This window comes from Saimiri boliviensis, chromosome 13 (assembly GCF_048565385.1).
Source record: "Saimiri boliviensis isolate mSaiBol1 chromosome 13, mSaiBol1.pri, whole genome shotgun sequence".
Taxonomy (NCBI): Eukaryota; Metazoa; Chordata; class Mammalia; order Primates; family Cebidae; genus Saimiri; species Saimiri boliviensis.
In genome coordinates this window covers 105,143,422-105,159,454 of record NC_133461.1, presented here as the reverse complement: position 1 = coordinate 105,159,454, position 16,033 = coordinate 105,143,422, and the positions used below count along the sequence as shown (strand labels likewise).

Here is a 16,033-nt window from a genome sequence, read left to right as displayed (position 1 = left end):
TCCTGAGTAGCTGGGATTACAGGCATGCGCCACCATGCCCAGCTAATTTTTTTGTATTTTTAGTAGAGGTGGGGTTTCACCATGTTGACCAGGATGGTCTCGATCTCTTGACCTCGTGATCCACCCACCTCGGCCTCCAGGAGTCATGCTTTTTAAAACTAAGAAATTACACATATTTACATATTAGAATGGGAAATGCCCTTCTAAACTTGAATCTACAGACAAAAATTACCAAGAAAAATCATTAAAAATTTCATAGACTTAAGAAGAACTCTGTACTAGCATCTGTCTAAATCAATGTGAAAAATTCTAAGATTTATCTAGTCAGGAGAACAAACACAGTTAATAAATAAGTGAAAACCTCATTATCAAACAAGGTGATTATAAATTAAAAAATACTTTTTTAAAATGTGAAACCATTAAACCTTGCTGATGCTTGGGGAAAATGCAAATCAACAATGACTTGATAGTTTTCATGTATCATATTAGCAAATACATAAAAAGTGAGAATGCCCAATATTGGCAAGGGTACAGGGCATCCAATATTCCCTTACATTACTGGTGGAATTTTTAACAACATGGCAAAATAGTTGTGATTTTTTTTTTTTTTTTTAACTTTTTTGAGACAGACTCTCACTCTGTCACCCATGCTGGAGTACAGTGGCACAATATTGCTCACTGCAACCTCTGCCTCCCTGGTTCAAGCAATTCTCCTGCCTCTGTCTCCCAAGGAGCTGGGATTAATTTTCTTATTTTTAGTAGAGATGGGGTTTCAATGTGTTGGCCAGGGTGGTCTCAAACTCCTGACTTCAAATGATCCACCCACCTCAGCCACCCAAAGTACTGGGATTATGGCCACCACGCCCTGCCGCAATAACTTAAGTGAGGAAAAGACATATTAAACATACAGTAAGATCTCAACCATGTTCTAAAATAATAATAACTATGTTTTATATGCACCTTTATGCCAGGGACCAGGACTGTTTACATGTACTAGTGCACTTCACAGCCACAATAATCCTATGAGTTAACACTATTATTGCCCTCATTTTATGGAGGAAGAAACTGAGACAAGAGATCAAGTGACGGAGCCAAGACTTCAACTCAGGTTGACTCTAGAGTCCCAGATCTTAACCACTAGCACAATGTACAGAAATTAATCAAACTCTTTAAACACAGTGGAGTTGAGTATACTGTCTACTTTAATTCCCTATTTTGTCATATATTTTCTACTACTTTACTTCTCAAACACAATGATTTTTTTAAAAGGATCAATAATCACAAGACAGCAACAGTGTCCCTGAAATTCCCCTAGAGATGCTAACTACAAAATAAAACTTAAAAATCATAATCCAATAGCTTTAAATATTTTAGTACAAAAAATTTTCTAAATTTCATGCCGATCTATAACATAAGAAACAGATTAAAGCAGTATTTTATTCTATCAGTCTATTTTAAAGCTCAAATGTGGCTGAGTACAGTGGCTCATGCCTGTAATCACAGCATTTTGGGAGGTGGAGGTGGGCAGATCATTTGAGGTCAGGAATTTGAGACGAGCCTGAACAACATGGTGAAATCATGTCTCTACTAAAAATACACACATACACACACACACACACACACACACACACACACACACACACAATTAGCCGGGCATGGTGGTACATGTCTGTAGTCCCACCTACTCAAGAGGCCGAGGCAGGAGTATCGCTTTAAGCTGGGAGGAGGTTGCAATAAGCCAAGATTGCGCCACTGCATTCCAGCCCAGGTGACAGAGTGAGACTCCATAAAACAAACAAACAAACAAACAAACAAACAAAAAAACCCTCTAATGTAGAACATGTGTAATGAGAACAATAAAATTCTTCTGATGAATACAAACTTTAAATTATGGATGATTAGGCAGTCTTACGTCAAATTTGTTTTGTTCTGATTGCATGTTATCAAGAAAAACCTGATTCACAAAGATGAGCAGATGGTAAGGCAAGTTTTGCAAATGATAAAGAATATATTCTGTGTTTTTTAAAATAGTACATTTATCTAAGGATTTGATTACACCTGTCCAGAAGTTTTAAAAGTAGAACATTTCTAAATTAATTCTGTCATAATGTTAAAGAATGTGAATACTTGGTAGTTGTAAACTTTTTGGTAAAAAACAAAAACTTTACAATATATAGTAATGATGATACATGCATAAGGCAGTCACGTGATTGCATAATGCAATTAGTTCTGATAGTATTGAATGTGCTTATATAATATTACAGGAGCAAAGAAGCGCCACCCTAAAATTTCAAAATATCAACATAAAACTACAGTCTAACTAATCATCCCAGGTTCAAAACAATTTTCACGCCTCAGCCTCCCAGCTGACTGAGACTACAGGTACACACCCCACCATGCCTAATTTTTGCATTTTTAGTAGAGACGAAGTTTCACCATGTTGGCCAGGCCTGGCCACCTTTTTTTTAAAAAAGTATTATAATTACAAACCACAGGAATTTGCAAAAAAAGTACACAGGGAGGTCCAAAGTATGCTCGCCGAAATTCCTCCAACATTGTAATTTATGTGACTCTAGTAAACTGTCACCATCAGGAAACTGACCTTGGTATAATCCCAAGTTTATTCAGATTTCACCAGTTTGTATGCAAAATGGGACTTGAGAATGCTAGGATTTGTATGCAGTATTTGTGTGTGTGGTTATATCAAATTTTATCACATTTGCAGCTTTGTATAATCACACCTGAGATACAGAACTGTTCCATCCCTACATAGCTCCCTCATGCTACCACTTTAAACCACACCACCCCTCACCTCCCGTTCCTAACTCCTAGCAACCACTAAATCTGTTCTCCATCTCTGCAGTTTTGTTATTTCAATAATGTTACATAAATGCAATCATACAGTGTGTAACCTTTAACTTTTTGTTTTTTGTTTTTTTGTTTTTTTTGAGACAGAGCCTTGCTTTTTCACCCAGGCTGGTGTGCAGTGGTGCAATCTTGGCTCACTGCAATCTCCACCTCCCAGGTTCAAGTGATTCTCCTACCTCAGACTCTCGAGTAGCTGGGATTACAGGCATGTGCCACCACGCCTGGCTAAACTTTGTATTTTTTGTAGAGACACGGTTTCGCCATGTTGGTCAGGCTGGTCTTTAACTCCTGACCTCAGGTGATCCACCCACCTTGTCCTCACAAAGTGCTGGGATTCCAGTTGTGAGCCACCATGCCCAGCCTTCACTCAGTATAACTCTCTTGAGATAACCTGGCAGTACAAATCAGTTGTCCTCATATATTGAAATTTAGCAGGATATGCACTTGAGTGTATATAAACATTTATAATATTTTAAAGTTTAAAACTTTAAAATGAGAATCAAAGGCATATGAAATCCCTGGTTCACTGACGGAGTAAGGATTCTGAGATACAAATTTTGAAAACGGGTAATCTAATACAAGTCTAGTACAATCCACTACAGGTTGCATATCCCTTATCTGAATGCTTTGCAGCAGAAATACTTTGGATTTGGAACTTTTTCAGATTTGGGAATATGCGCATTATATACCGGTTGAGCGTCCGAAATCTGAAAGTGCGAAATCTGAAATGTTCCAAAATCCCAAAACTGTGAGTGCCAATATGACCCTCAAAGGAAATGCTTACCAGGGCATTTCAGAGTTTGGATTTTGGGATTAGGGATTCTCAGCCTATAGGAGCACTTTATAGAAGCAAGGCCCAGAGCTCAGTGCTAGATCTTATCAGTGTTTACAAGAGTACATGGTTTACAGAACGCCTGGTTTTGCACTTTTTATGGTCAATCTCTAGATTCCGGTTCTTTCCCAACCCAGTTGAGTATGTTACATTCACATATGACCACGTGCTCTTCTTCTCAAATACTCACAGGTCTGCTACCCTTTCAAGTTCTTCCTAATGATTGAGGAAATGAATCCCTCTTAAATTTCCAGATCTGAGTGGTACTTTAGCTAGCACCACACCGCAGGTCCAATTCGCCTATGTGCAGCAGGTCCACATGACAAGGCCTCCCTCGGAAAGAACTACCCCAACCTGGGACAGATCCAAACAAACTCTTCTCCCTCTCCCTCCCTCCAGGTACGTAGATCCCGCCTATCTCCTTCCTCCCCAGGCTAACCTGCTAAGTCTTCCAGATAGCTGACCCCCACTGCCTATCTGTTAGCTAACTGGGGGTGACAAACCAAGTCCTCACACCTTCAGGTTTAGAAGGCAAACACTCCAGGAACTTACTTCTCAAATACCAATACCTTCACAGTAATTTTCCTGCCTTTCCAAAGAGTGCTTTGAACAGGTAAAAGCTATAATACAAACTCTATATATTTTTATCATACACATACCAAAAATGGCAGCATTTTTTATTGCAATTTTAAAAATCTGGTTGATGAGGTTATTGCTCTAACAATATTAGATCTAAATGAAATTTGAAGTGGTGGTAAAAGACTGGTTGTGGTGGCTCACACCTGTAATCCTAGAACTTTGGGAGGCCACAGTGGGAGGATCGCTTGAGGACAGGAGTTTGAGACCAGCCCAAGCAACAAAGTGAGAGCTTGTCACTAGAAAAAAATAGAAAAAATGAGCCAGGTGTGGTGGGGTGTGCACCTGTAGAGCCAGCTACTTGGGAAGCTGAGGTGGGGGGATTACTCGATGTGGGGAGGCTGAGGCTGCCATGAGCCATGACTGCACAACTGCACTCAGCCTGGGGAGACAGAGTGAGACAATGTCTCAAAAAAAAAAGGAAAGAAAAGAAAAAAGGAAAGGAAGGAAAGAAAGGGAATGAAGGGAAGGAAGGGACGGCTGGAAAACGGAGAGGAGCGGAGGGGAGGAAAGAGGAGGGGAGGGGAGGATAGGAAAGAGGAGGGGAGGGAAGGAAGGGAAAGACGAGGGGAGGGGAGGAAGGGAAAGAGGAGGGGAGGGGAGGAAGGGAAAGAGGAGGGGAGGGGAGGAAAGGAAAGAGGAGGGGAGGGGAGGAAAGGAAAGAGGAGGGGAGGGGAGGAAAGGAAAGAGGAGAGGAGGGAAGCATGGAGAGAAGGAGGGAAAGGAAGAAATAATAAAAGAAGGAAAGACGGTAAGACAGACAGACAGAAAAAGTAGTGGTAAAGAGCTTGAACTCTTGAGCCAGACTGCCTGGGTTAGAATCAGGCCTCTGCCACTGTACTATCTGGATCAAGTGTTATTTTATGTGGCTCAGTTTACTCATCTGTAAAATGGCAATAAAAGCTACCTGCCTCATGGAACTGCTGTGAGACTTCAATAATATATGTAAAGCATTCAGACCACTGCCTAGCACACAGTAAGTATTATCTGTAAGTATTAACATTTATCTCTACTACAGTCCAGATTCACTTCTTTGTGTTATTTCTCTATCCATCTTGGACTCTTTGCAGTTCAACCTGCTTCTAAAATTTCCATACCAAGACACAATGACAATGTTAAGAATTTTATTTCTTAAATTCATCTTGGTTAGTCAAAACTACTAGAATAAATTCTCTTTTACATCCCAGCAGTTACAAACATTTTACTAAATATAAATACCAGCATTTAAAGTACGGAAGTAATGGAACAAATGCAAAGCCAAAAGCAGGCTATTTATCCCAGAACATATAAATGACACTCCTCTGTTTAAAAAAAAAAAACAAAGGGAGGAAAAATATGGTCATATGGATGCTTGTATGCATCAAATGGCTCTGAAAAGTTTCACAGCAGCCTACTGACAGGGAGAACTGTCTGTTTGTGGGAAGGGATAAGAAGACTTTTCACTGTATATGCCTTGTTATCTTTCAGATCTGAAGCAGCAAATGCATTACCTGGACAAGATTTAATTTTTAAAATGGGGGTGTAGAGGTGACTGAATAAGCACTCTGGAAGCCACGTGTCAAGTCTCAATTTGCTATGACCTGTGTTATCTTGGGCAAGTTGCTTAACCTCTCAGACAAAGCAAGGAGAAATAAATACTTCTAGGGTCTTATTTTTGTTGTTGTTGTTTATTTTTTTGAGATGGAGTTTTGCTTGTTTCCCAGGCTGGAGTGCAGTGGCATGAACTCACCTCACTGCAACCTCCGCTTCCAGGGTTCAAGCGTTTCCTGCCTCAGCCTCAGGAGTAGCTGGGATTACAGGTGCACACCACCACACCTGGGTAATTTTTTATATTTTTCGTAGAGATGGGGTTTCACCATGTTGGCCAGGCTGGTCTCAAACCCCTGACTTCAGGTGATCTGCCCACCTCCGCCTCCCAAAGTGCTGGGGTTACAGGTGTGACCCACCACGCCTGGCCCTAGGTTCTATTCTAAAGTTTTATTATCTCAATGGGATTGTAAATAAATGGTACTTTTTTTTAGGACATGGGAGAGGTAGTAATCCAACATTTTGTAAAACAAGGCAACTTTTTTTGTGGACTTGATTTTCAAATACAGTGGACTGTTGACAAACACGTGTTTTAGCTGCATGGGCCCATTTCTATGTAGATCTTTTTCAACTAAATGCAGACCTGCATATACGGAGGCCCAACTTTTCACACACCCAGGATCTGCAGGGCCCACAGCGGTGACTTGAGTATGCCAGGATTTTGGTAGAAATAGAGGTCCTGGAACCAACCCCCTATGGTATATGTCCTATGCATATGCCATAGTACAACTGGACTACTTTTACAGTGTTAAGAAGCATAAATTTGTCAAGCCTATTAACCTTTTCAGATCATTTGTACTATTCTTACGTAGTAACCCTTCTTAGAAGGGGTCTGATATATAGGAAATACCTACATACAATATTCTGTATAATAGGGCTGGGCAAGGTGGCTGATGCCAGTAATCTCAGCACTTTGGGAGGCTGAGGCGGGCAGATCACCTGAGGTCAGGAGTTCAAGACCAGCCTGGCTAACATGGTGAGACCTCATCTCTACTAAAAATACAAAAATTAGCCGGGTATGGTGGTGGGTGCCTATAATCCCAGCTACTTGAGAGGCTGAGGCAGGAGAATCGCTTGAACCTGGGAGGCAGAGGTTTTAGGGAGCCAAGATCACACCACTGCACTCCAGCTTGGGTGACAGAGCAAGACTCCAGCTCAAAAAAAAAAAAGAAAAAAGAGTATTCTCCATATTAGTTTCTCTTGCACAGCTTCAAAAGTATTTTAAATGAACATATCTTTATGCTATGCAATGAAGTCAGCAATAAAATACATTAAAACAATTAACATTTAAACATATAAATGACTATATACAAGACACTTTATACTTAAAGACATTCATTATCAAACACTGAAAAACAAAGTAACATCTCCAGTCAATGCTAACAGCTATAACTGAGGACAGACTTTATTTCAAGAACATATATGTAATCCCTTTTCATCCTAACATTCATCTGGCAAAGTAGGTTGGTTGGTTTGTTTATTGAAACAGGATCTCTCTCTACCACCCAGGCTGGAGTGCAGTGGCACCATCATGGCTTACTCCACAGTGACCTCAGCATCCCGGGCTCAAGTGATCCTCACACCTTGGCCTCCCAAGAAGCTGGAACTAAAGGCATTTGCCACGAGTCCTGGTTAAATTTTGTATTTTTTGTAGAAACAGGGTTTTGCCCTTTGTCCAGGCTGGTCTGAAACTCCTGAGCTCAAGAGATCTGCCAGGTGTCAGCCTCCCAAAGTGCTGGGATTACAGGTGTAAGCCATTCCCTATATAGGTGTAAAAATCCCTATTTAACATAAGAAATTGAGGCACCATGAAGATCAGGCCACAAGTCTAAGAACTAGGAGAGTTGGAAGCCGCCCCAGCTCCCTTAGATTTGAGCTCAGTATACCAAACCAAGGGGCAGGGAGGGCTAGCTTAATATTAGCTGGCAGGCTGGTGTATGTCTGCAGCAGAATTTTCATTGATTTATAGGAAAATGGGTAAAAGTAAGGACATAAAGTAAACTTTTTTTTTTTTTTTTTTGGAGACAGAATTTCACTCTTGCAGCCCAGCTGGAGTGCAATGACACCATCTCCGCTTACTGCAACCTTTGCCTTCCAGGTTCAAGTAATTCTCCTGCCTCAACCTTTGGAGTAGCTGGGATTACAGGTGCATGCCACCACACACAGCTAATTTGTTTTTAGGAGAGAGATGGTTTCACCCTGTTAGCCAGGCTGCTCTGAAAGCAAACTTTTTAATATAACTAAATGATTCCATTTAAAGATCTTTTATTCTGTCCAGGTGCAGTGGTTCATTCCTGTAATCCCAGCACTTTGGGAGGCCCAGACGGGCAGATCACGAGGTCAAGAGATCAAGACCACCCTGACCAACATGGTGAAACTAACTCTACTAAAAATACAAAACTCAGCTGGGTGTGGTGGCACATGCCTGTAGTCCCAGCTACTCAGGAGGCTGAGGCAGGAGAATCACTTGAACCAAGGAGGCAGAGGTTGCAGTGAGCCAAGATCATGCCACCACACTCCAGCCTGGTGACAGAGCAAGACTCCATATGAAAAAAATAAAAAATAAGGCCAGATGTGGTGGCTAATGCCTGTAATCCAAGCACTGTGGAGGCCAAGGCGGGCGGATCACCTGAGGTCAGGAGTTCAAGACCAGCCTGACCAACATGGTGAAAGCCCATCTTTAAAAAATAAATAAATAAATAAATAATAAAATTTATTGTGAGAGATTCTGTTCTTTCAAATTATTTGAGTTAAAATATCCTTTTGTTGGAGGCGGAGGCGGGTGGAACACAAGGTTGAGAGATCGAGACCATCCTGGTCAACATGGTGCAAACCCGTCTCTATTAAAAATATAAAACATTAGCTGGGCATGGTGGCAGCTGTAATCCCAGCTACTCAAGAGTCTGAGGCAGGAGAACTGCCTGAACCCAAGAGGCGGAGGTTGTGGTGAGCCGAGATCACGCCATGGCACTCCAGCCTGGGTAACAAGAGCGAAACTCTGTCTCAAAAAAAAATCCTTTTGTTAAATGAAATGATGGTGACAGGAGATACCGGTGTAATATTTGCTTTTATTGGCTGTACCTGGTAGAAATAAAAAATCAGAGGCCGGGCGCGGTGGCTCAAGCCTGTAATCCCAGCACTTTGGGACGCCGAGGCGGGTGGATCATGAGGTCAAGAGATCGAGACCATCCTGGTCAACATGGTGAAACCCCGTCTCAGTAAAATACAAAAAATTAGCTGGGCATGGTGGCGCGTGCCTATAATCCCAGCTACTCAGGAGGCTGAGGCAGGAGAATTGCCTGAACCCAGGAGGCAGAGGTTGCGGTGAGCCGAGATCATGCCATTGCACTCCAGCCTGGGTAACAAGAGCGAAACTCCGTCTCTCAAAAAAAAAAAAAAAAAAAAAAAAAAATCAGGCCAGGCATGGTGGTTCACGAGGTCAAGAGATGGAGACCATCCTGGCCAACATGGTGATACCCTGTCTCTGCTAAAAATACAAAAATTAGCTGGGCATGGTGGTATGTACCTGTAATCCCAGCTTCTCAGGAAGCTGATGCAGGAGAATCACTTGAACCCAGGAGGAAGAGCCTGCAGTGAGCTGAGATCACACCACTGCACTCCAGCCTGGTGACAAAGTGAGACTCCATTTCAAAAAATAAATAAATAAAAATTAAAAAATAAAAAATCAGCATTTCTATTGTAGCCTCCAAATTTTGGGGAAATATTTCTGTAGAAATCTAAATGTCTGGCCCTTTATGTCATTATGGCCCCAAAATAATAGGAGACTTTACAAACAGATAGCACATGCCCCTCAAGATTCTTTCTTTAACCTCTACCTTACTCTGTTTGGATTAGGACATTTGGGGATTGTGAAATGAGAATAAAATTGAGTATAAGCAATTCAAAACCATGTGCTGACACTGGATCCTGGAAGATGGCTTTCTTCAGAATCTTTTTCATCTGTTAAATTTTCTCTGAGCTCAAATATTTTTTCTTTTTTTTTGAGACAGAGTTTTGTGCTTGTTGCCCAGGCTGGAGTGCAGTGGTGCAATCTCAGCTCACAACAACCTCCGCCTCCCAGGTTCAAGGCTGGTCTTGAACTACTGACCTCAGATGATCTACCCACCTTGGCCTCCCAAAGTGCTGGGATTACAAGTGTGAGCCATGCCCACCCACCTAATTTTGTATTTTTAGTAGAGATGGGGTTTCTCCACGTTGGTCAAGCTGGTCTCGAACTACCAACCTCAGGTGATCCACCTGCGTCGGCCTCCCAAAGTGCTGGCATTACAGGTGTGAGCCACCACACCCAGCCTGGGCTCAAACTTTCTTTTCCTAAGAGTCACATCTTTGAGTAGTACTGCTACATGGCAATCACTACTCAAAAGAAACTAACTTGAGGTGTCCAATAATCAGCTTTTATTTAAAGTCTCTTTCAGCTTGACAAAATAAAAACTTTCAATGTTTTGTGTACTTAATTCCAAAAGAAAATTTGTCTATATATGTATATATGTGATTATATATGTATATACACATATGTGATTTTGATCAGCCTGCTTATAAACTATTTCCAAAATAAACTGACCTGTAAATTCATTTATTAAATGAGTAGTTTATAAACTACTTGATTTTTTTCAAGTAGTTTATAAACAGGTTGCTCAAACTGAACAAATTTCTTAAAATAATTTCACTGTATAGATAGCAAATAAGTTATTTACTCTTCTTATTAGCATATCTTATTTTTACCTATCCTTTAACAAGCATCTAAGTTAAACGGTTTTATGTCCACAGCTACCCACTGAAGCAACACTTTCAGTCACAACATATTAAATTCAAATTTAAACTATAAAGAGATCCAGTTACCTTTAGTCTTACATGTACTCATAGTTTTAATATGCTTCTTGATGTTTGTCCAGCTCTTGAAGAATATATGAGAATATTTAGAGTGTATGCTTAAATGGTTAAAACTCTTTTTTAAAAAAAAGTCAATTTTAAGAACTTAAGCATACAGTAAAGTCTTCCTTCCATGCCCCAATGTTAAAAGGTCCATTTATTTTAGACTGCTTGTTTCCAAAAAAAAAGTGTAAAATTGGTAGTAATTCTGCTTAAATTCCATATTAACCTAGGATCAAAAGTTACTTCCAGTTCTTCTTGTTTCTTAAATACTTGAAATGTGCTGCTGCATGTTTTCCTTACATATTTATTCAATCAGATACCCTTTGAGAAACATTGAATGTCTTTTATGAAAAAATTTGTTATTTCGACTTTGGGAAAGAACTTTTAAACTTATTACTTGTAAGTTTATTTCGACTCACATATTGTTGATTACATGAACAAGGTAGCATTGGGGTTTGTCCTGTTGTTGACTTTTAAACTTATTACTTGTAAGTTTAAAAGTCCTTTCCCAAAGTGGAAATAACATAAATTTTTACATAAAAGACAATCAATGTTTCTCAAAGGGTATCTGAGGATCTAATCAGCCTATTACCTTGGTTCAGAATAACCACCACCAACAAATGTGAGCTTTTTGTCACATCTATGTGTTTTCCGCTGTAAACTAATACCTACATTTTAAACGCATTTTCAAAATGTTTCATTTGCCCATGTGATAATTATTTCCCCTGTAAAAAGCTACAGGATTTTGGTTTAAGGGCAAATGAGACAGAGTATTTGGTCCATGAGAAGGCTAAGTGGAAAGACCCGCACGCATCCTGAAGTTTGTAACCAACAACAGGACAAACCCCAATGCTACCTTGTTCATGTAATCAACACTATGTGAGTCGAAATAAACTAGTGAGCTATACATTTCTGTCTACATATCAGTTTACCAATCAACAGCAGGGGAAGAAACTGCTCAAACGTGACTTAACAAACATGTTAACAAACGTCTAAATATCAAAACAGTCTCTGTTAAAATCGTAAGCTACCAATTCTGAAATCATTCCTTCGACTTCTGTTTTTAATCCTCCCCAAAAAACAAACAAACCAAAAAAACAGCAGCCACCTTTAAAATGTAAAGTCCTCTCTTTTTCAAAGTAACTTGCCTAGGAAAATTTAATGCGTTAAAATAAAACGTAACAGACAAACCAATTAAGACATTAAAAAAAAAAACCTAAAGTGATCAGTAACACAAACCAATCGCTCAAGTTTAGCAAAGCATGTGTTTTTAATCTGTTCTGAGTATCCCATTATACTAATAAGCAACAACGTTTAAGTCATCCCAAGGCCGAAAACACTTAACTTTCTGGTCCTTTACTCCAATGAAGCCTAAACTCAGACCCAAACTCAGACCATTTCCCCCTCCTGCCACACTGAAACACATGAGGGGAAATCCAGGAAATCAGATATGTTAAGTGTCGGTATCTTCTTCCACATTACGGTCAAACTCGTGTTTGCCCGAAAATGTCACCGTCCCAGTAAGTCTGCAAATTCACTAGCGCTGGCGTAAAAAGAAACACCTGTCCTAGCACCAGGAAGACACCGGGAAACGCAACCCCCGAGTCCGCGCGGGCCCCAAAGATTTGGCTGCAGCGAAGGGGGGCAACAGGTGGCCTCTGGGTTCGCGGGTGCGGTGGACAGGGCCCCACACCCCGGCCCCCCTTCCAAGAACCAGGAAACCTGTCGGGCTGGCCGGGACCCACCCTCCTCAGACCCTCGCGCTCCAGCCCCGCGCGCCCCCACCCGCCCGACCGCCCAGGCCTCCCGGATGCAGTCTGTCACCTCATCCCTTCCCCGCAGCCTTGCGGCCACGCCACCTCCGCTGCGCTGCTTGGGCTCGGGCAGCCCCTGGGGCAGGAGCGCCCGGCTGCCACCCCCGCCAGGCCCCAGCCCCGACCCCATCCGTTCCCACGCGGCCAGGTCCCAGCCGACCCAGGCCCAAGCTCCCGCCATGAGCTCCCCACCCCCAGCCTCCACCCTCGCCCCGCACGGCCGCCCCCGGCCCACTCCCCAACGGCTACCTGGAGGCAAGGGTGGTGAAGCACCTCACCCAGGGTCCCAGGTCGCAGATAGCCCGGTGCTCGGGATACCGCTGCTGTTCCCGCTTCACGTGGTAGGCGTAGACGGAGAGCAGGATCCCCCAACCGCTCCCTACCGCAGCACCGACACTCTCAGAAGACGGGGGTCGCCATCTTACCCCTCGGCCGCCTCCTTCCGCCTCCACCTCAGCCTGTGCTGCAGGACCCAGCCACCAGGCCCCATTGGCTAGGTGGCTTGCTCCGGGCCCCGCCTCCACGACTGGCGGCCCAACAGCCCGCAGAGAGGCCCGCAAAGCGGGGAAGGCGGGGAGGGCGCGCACGTGCCCAGAGGGAGGGGGCGGAGCGCGCAACCGCCGAGGAGGCCGGATTGGCTGGCGGAGACTAAGGCCGTGCAGCGAGGCGCACGTGGAGGGCGGGGCCCGGGGTGATGGGCGGGACTGGGCGGGAGGGACAGAAACAGTTAGCAAGGATCCCACTGTGGGTGGCTGGCTGAACCCTCGGCCCCTCCCTCTGGGATAGCAACCAGTTGACGTCCTTTTTCCCTTTTTTGTCGTTATCACTTGATTTTTCTGACACAATCCAAATCACCTCTGGCCAGTGCTTGGGGCTCTTGAGCCACTCTCCTATGACCTGATCTTCCCACCACCACCTCCAGGCACTTTGTGTTCAACCTGTGCAAAACTTTTTTTTTTAATGTGCAAAACTATGTTTTAAATTTAAAAAGTATTTTTAAAAAATAATTTATGGGCCGGGTGCAGTGGCTCACGCCTGCGATCCCAACACTTTGGGAGGCTGAGGCAGGTGGATGACTTGAGGTCAGGAGTTTGAGACTAGCCTGGCATACATGGTGAAACCCCCGCCTCTACTAAAATAAAATAAAATAAAAAAGTAGCCAGGCATGGTGGTGCGCGCCTATAATCCCAGCTACCTGGGAGGCTGAAGCATCAGAATCACTTGAACCCTGGAGGCGGAGGTTGCAGTGAGCCAAGATCGCGCCACTGCACTCCATCCTGGACCATGGAATGAGAGTTTAAAAAAAAAAAAAAAAAATTCTCAAATGCCTTGCTTCTCTGTACGCTGAATTTGAGGTGGCGTACCGTAATTCATATCATATAGAAAAATATAGATTAGCTAATAAAATCAGTACAAAGAAAAGGAAAAGTCAGGCCCAGGCGCAGTGGCTAATGCCTGTAATCCCAGCACATTGGGAGGCTGAGGCAAGCGGATCACCTGAGGTCGGGAGTTCAAGACCAGTCTGACCAATGTGGAGAAACCCTGTCTCTACTAAAAATACAAAATTAGCCTGGGGTGGTGGTGGGCACCTGTAATCCCAGCTACTTTGGAGGCTGAGGCAAGAGAATCACTTGAACTCAGGAAGCGGAGGTTGCAGTGACCTGAGATCACACCACTGCATTCCAGCCTGGGTGATAGAATGAGTGAGGCTCCCTCTCAAAAATAATAATAACAAAAAAAATTTTTTTTAATATTTTTTAAAAGGCATGGATGGACACAGTGGCTCCTGCCTATAATCCCAGCACTTTGAGAAACCAAGGCAGGAGGATCACTTGAGGCCAGGACTTCAAGACCAGCCTGGGCAACCTGGCAAGACCCTGTCTTTACCAAAATATAAAATTATTACCTGAACATAGTGGTATGCATCTGTAGTCCTAGCTGCTGGGGAGGCTGAGGTGGGAAGATTGCTTGAGCCCAGGAGTTGGAGGCTACACTGAGCCATGATCAAGCCACTGCACTCCAACTTCTATCTAAAACAAAAATAAAAATAAAATAAAATAAACAATGTGAATATTCATGGAGAGCGTGCTGAGCACAATGCAGGTCTGACAACTGTTTGAGAGCTCTACAGAGAGCCCAGAGCAGACTGTCCACGTAGGAGCTGTTTGTAAAGCAGGAATGGCCTGAATCTGGAATCCCTGGCATGCAGAGTCATTGGCTGGTGCAGCCTGGGAAGAGCATGCCTCAGCATGAAGCCTGTCTTGGGCCCAAGTGTGTAGCAGATGGAGTATCTTGGCCAGCATGACCTCTTGCAGTATGCTCTTTTTTTTTTTTTTTTTTTTTTTTTTTTTTTGAGATGGAGTCTCACTCTGTCACCCAGGCTGGATCGCAGTGGCACCATCTCTGCTCACTGCAACCTCTGCCTCCCTGATTCAAGCAGTTCTCCTGCCTCAGCCTTCCAAGTAGCTGGGACTACAGGCATGTGTCAGCACGCCTGGCTAATTTTTGTATTTGTAGTAGAGACGTATTTTCACCATATTGGTCAGGTGGGTCTCAAACCCCTTGATCTCAATTAATCCACCTGCCTCAGTCTCCCAAGGTGCTGGGTTTATAGGCATGAGCAACCATGCCAAGCCATTAATATGTTTATACACATATGACTTTAACAAATATTTAGCATAACAATCAAAATTACAAATCATAACATATTAAAATTGTATAAATGTATATAATTGTTGGAACATGTATATCAACAATATACCCATAAATACAACTGAGATGAGATTTACTGTCACCTCATCTGAAAATGCCCTCCCATGCAGTATCACCACATTTGAAAATGCGTGCCCATACAACCTGCCAAACTAATCTGATCATTTAATATCTCTACAAGATCAGATACATTCTTTAGACCCCTCAAGGGACACAGCTAAAAAATCTCAAAGTTAATTTTAAGCCAAAAATGCTTGATTTAGGATTTTGATGTTGGTGAAACCCATCAAAGATATCAAGTTTGAAAACATTTGATCAGAAGAGAATCACAGGTGACTTTTAAAAGAATATGCAGACCGGACATGGTGGCTGATGCCTGTAATCCCAGCACTTTAGGAGAACAAGGTGGGCAGATCACAAGGTCAGAAGATCCAGACCATTTTGGCTAACATAGTGAAACCCCGTCTCTACTAAAAATACAAAAATTAGCTGGGCATGGTGACGCTTGCCTGTAGTCCCAGCTACTCAGGAGGCTGAGGCAGGAGAATCACTTGAACCCAGGAGGTGGAGGTTTTAGTGAGCCCAGATTGTGTCACTGCACTCCAGTCTGGGCAACAGAGAGAGACTCAGTCTCAAAAACAAACCAAAAACCTTTAACCCTTTTAAAGCTCAGTTTTGCTCAGTAACCAAA

At 42.8% G+C, this 16,033-nt stretch overlaps 1 long non-coding RNA gene across 2 annotated transcripts in view; it reads right to left on the bottom strand.

Annotated features, from left to right (window-relative positions):
- The window catches only part of LOC141579932 (uncharacterized), a 52,424-nt gene extending 39,187 nt beyond the window's left edge, over nt 1-13,237 (bottom strand). Inside the window, exon 1 of one of the 2 annotated variants that reach the window (XR_012513318.1) lies at nt 12,880-13,237. This is a non-coding gene — a long non-coding RNA (uncharacterized LOC141579932). The remainder of the gene's footprint in view (nt 1-12,879) is intronic. The other variant, XR_012513317.1, reaches the window with a different exon arrangement.
- Between the last annotated feature and the right edge of the window lie 2,796 nt (nt 13,238-16,033).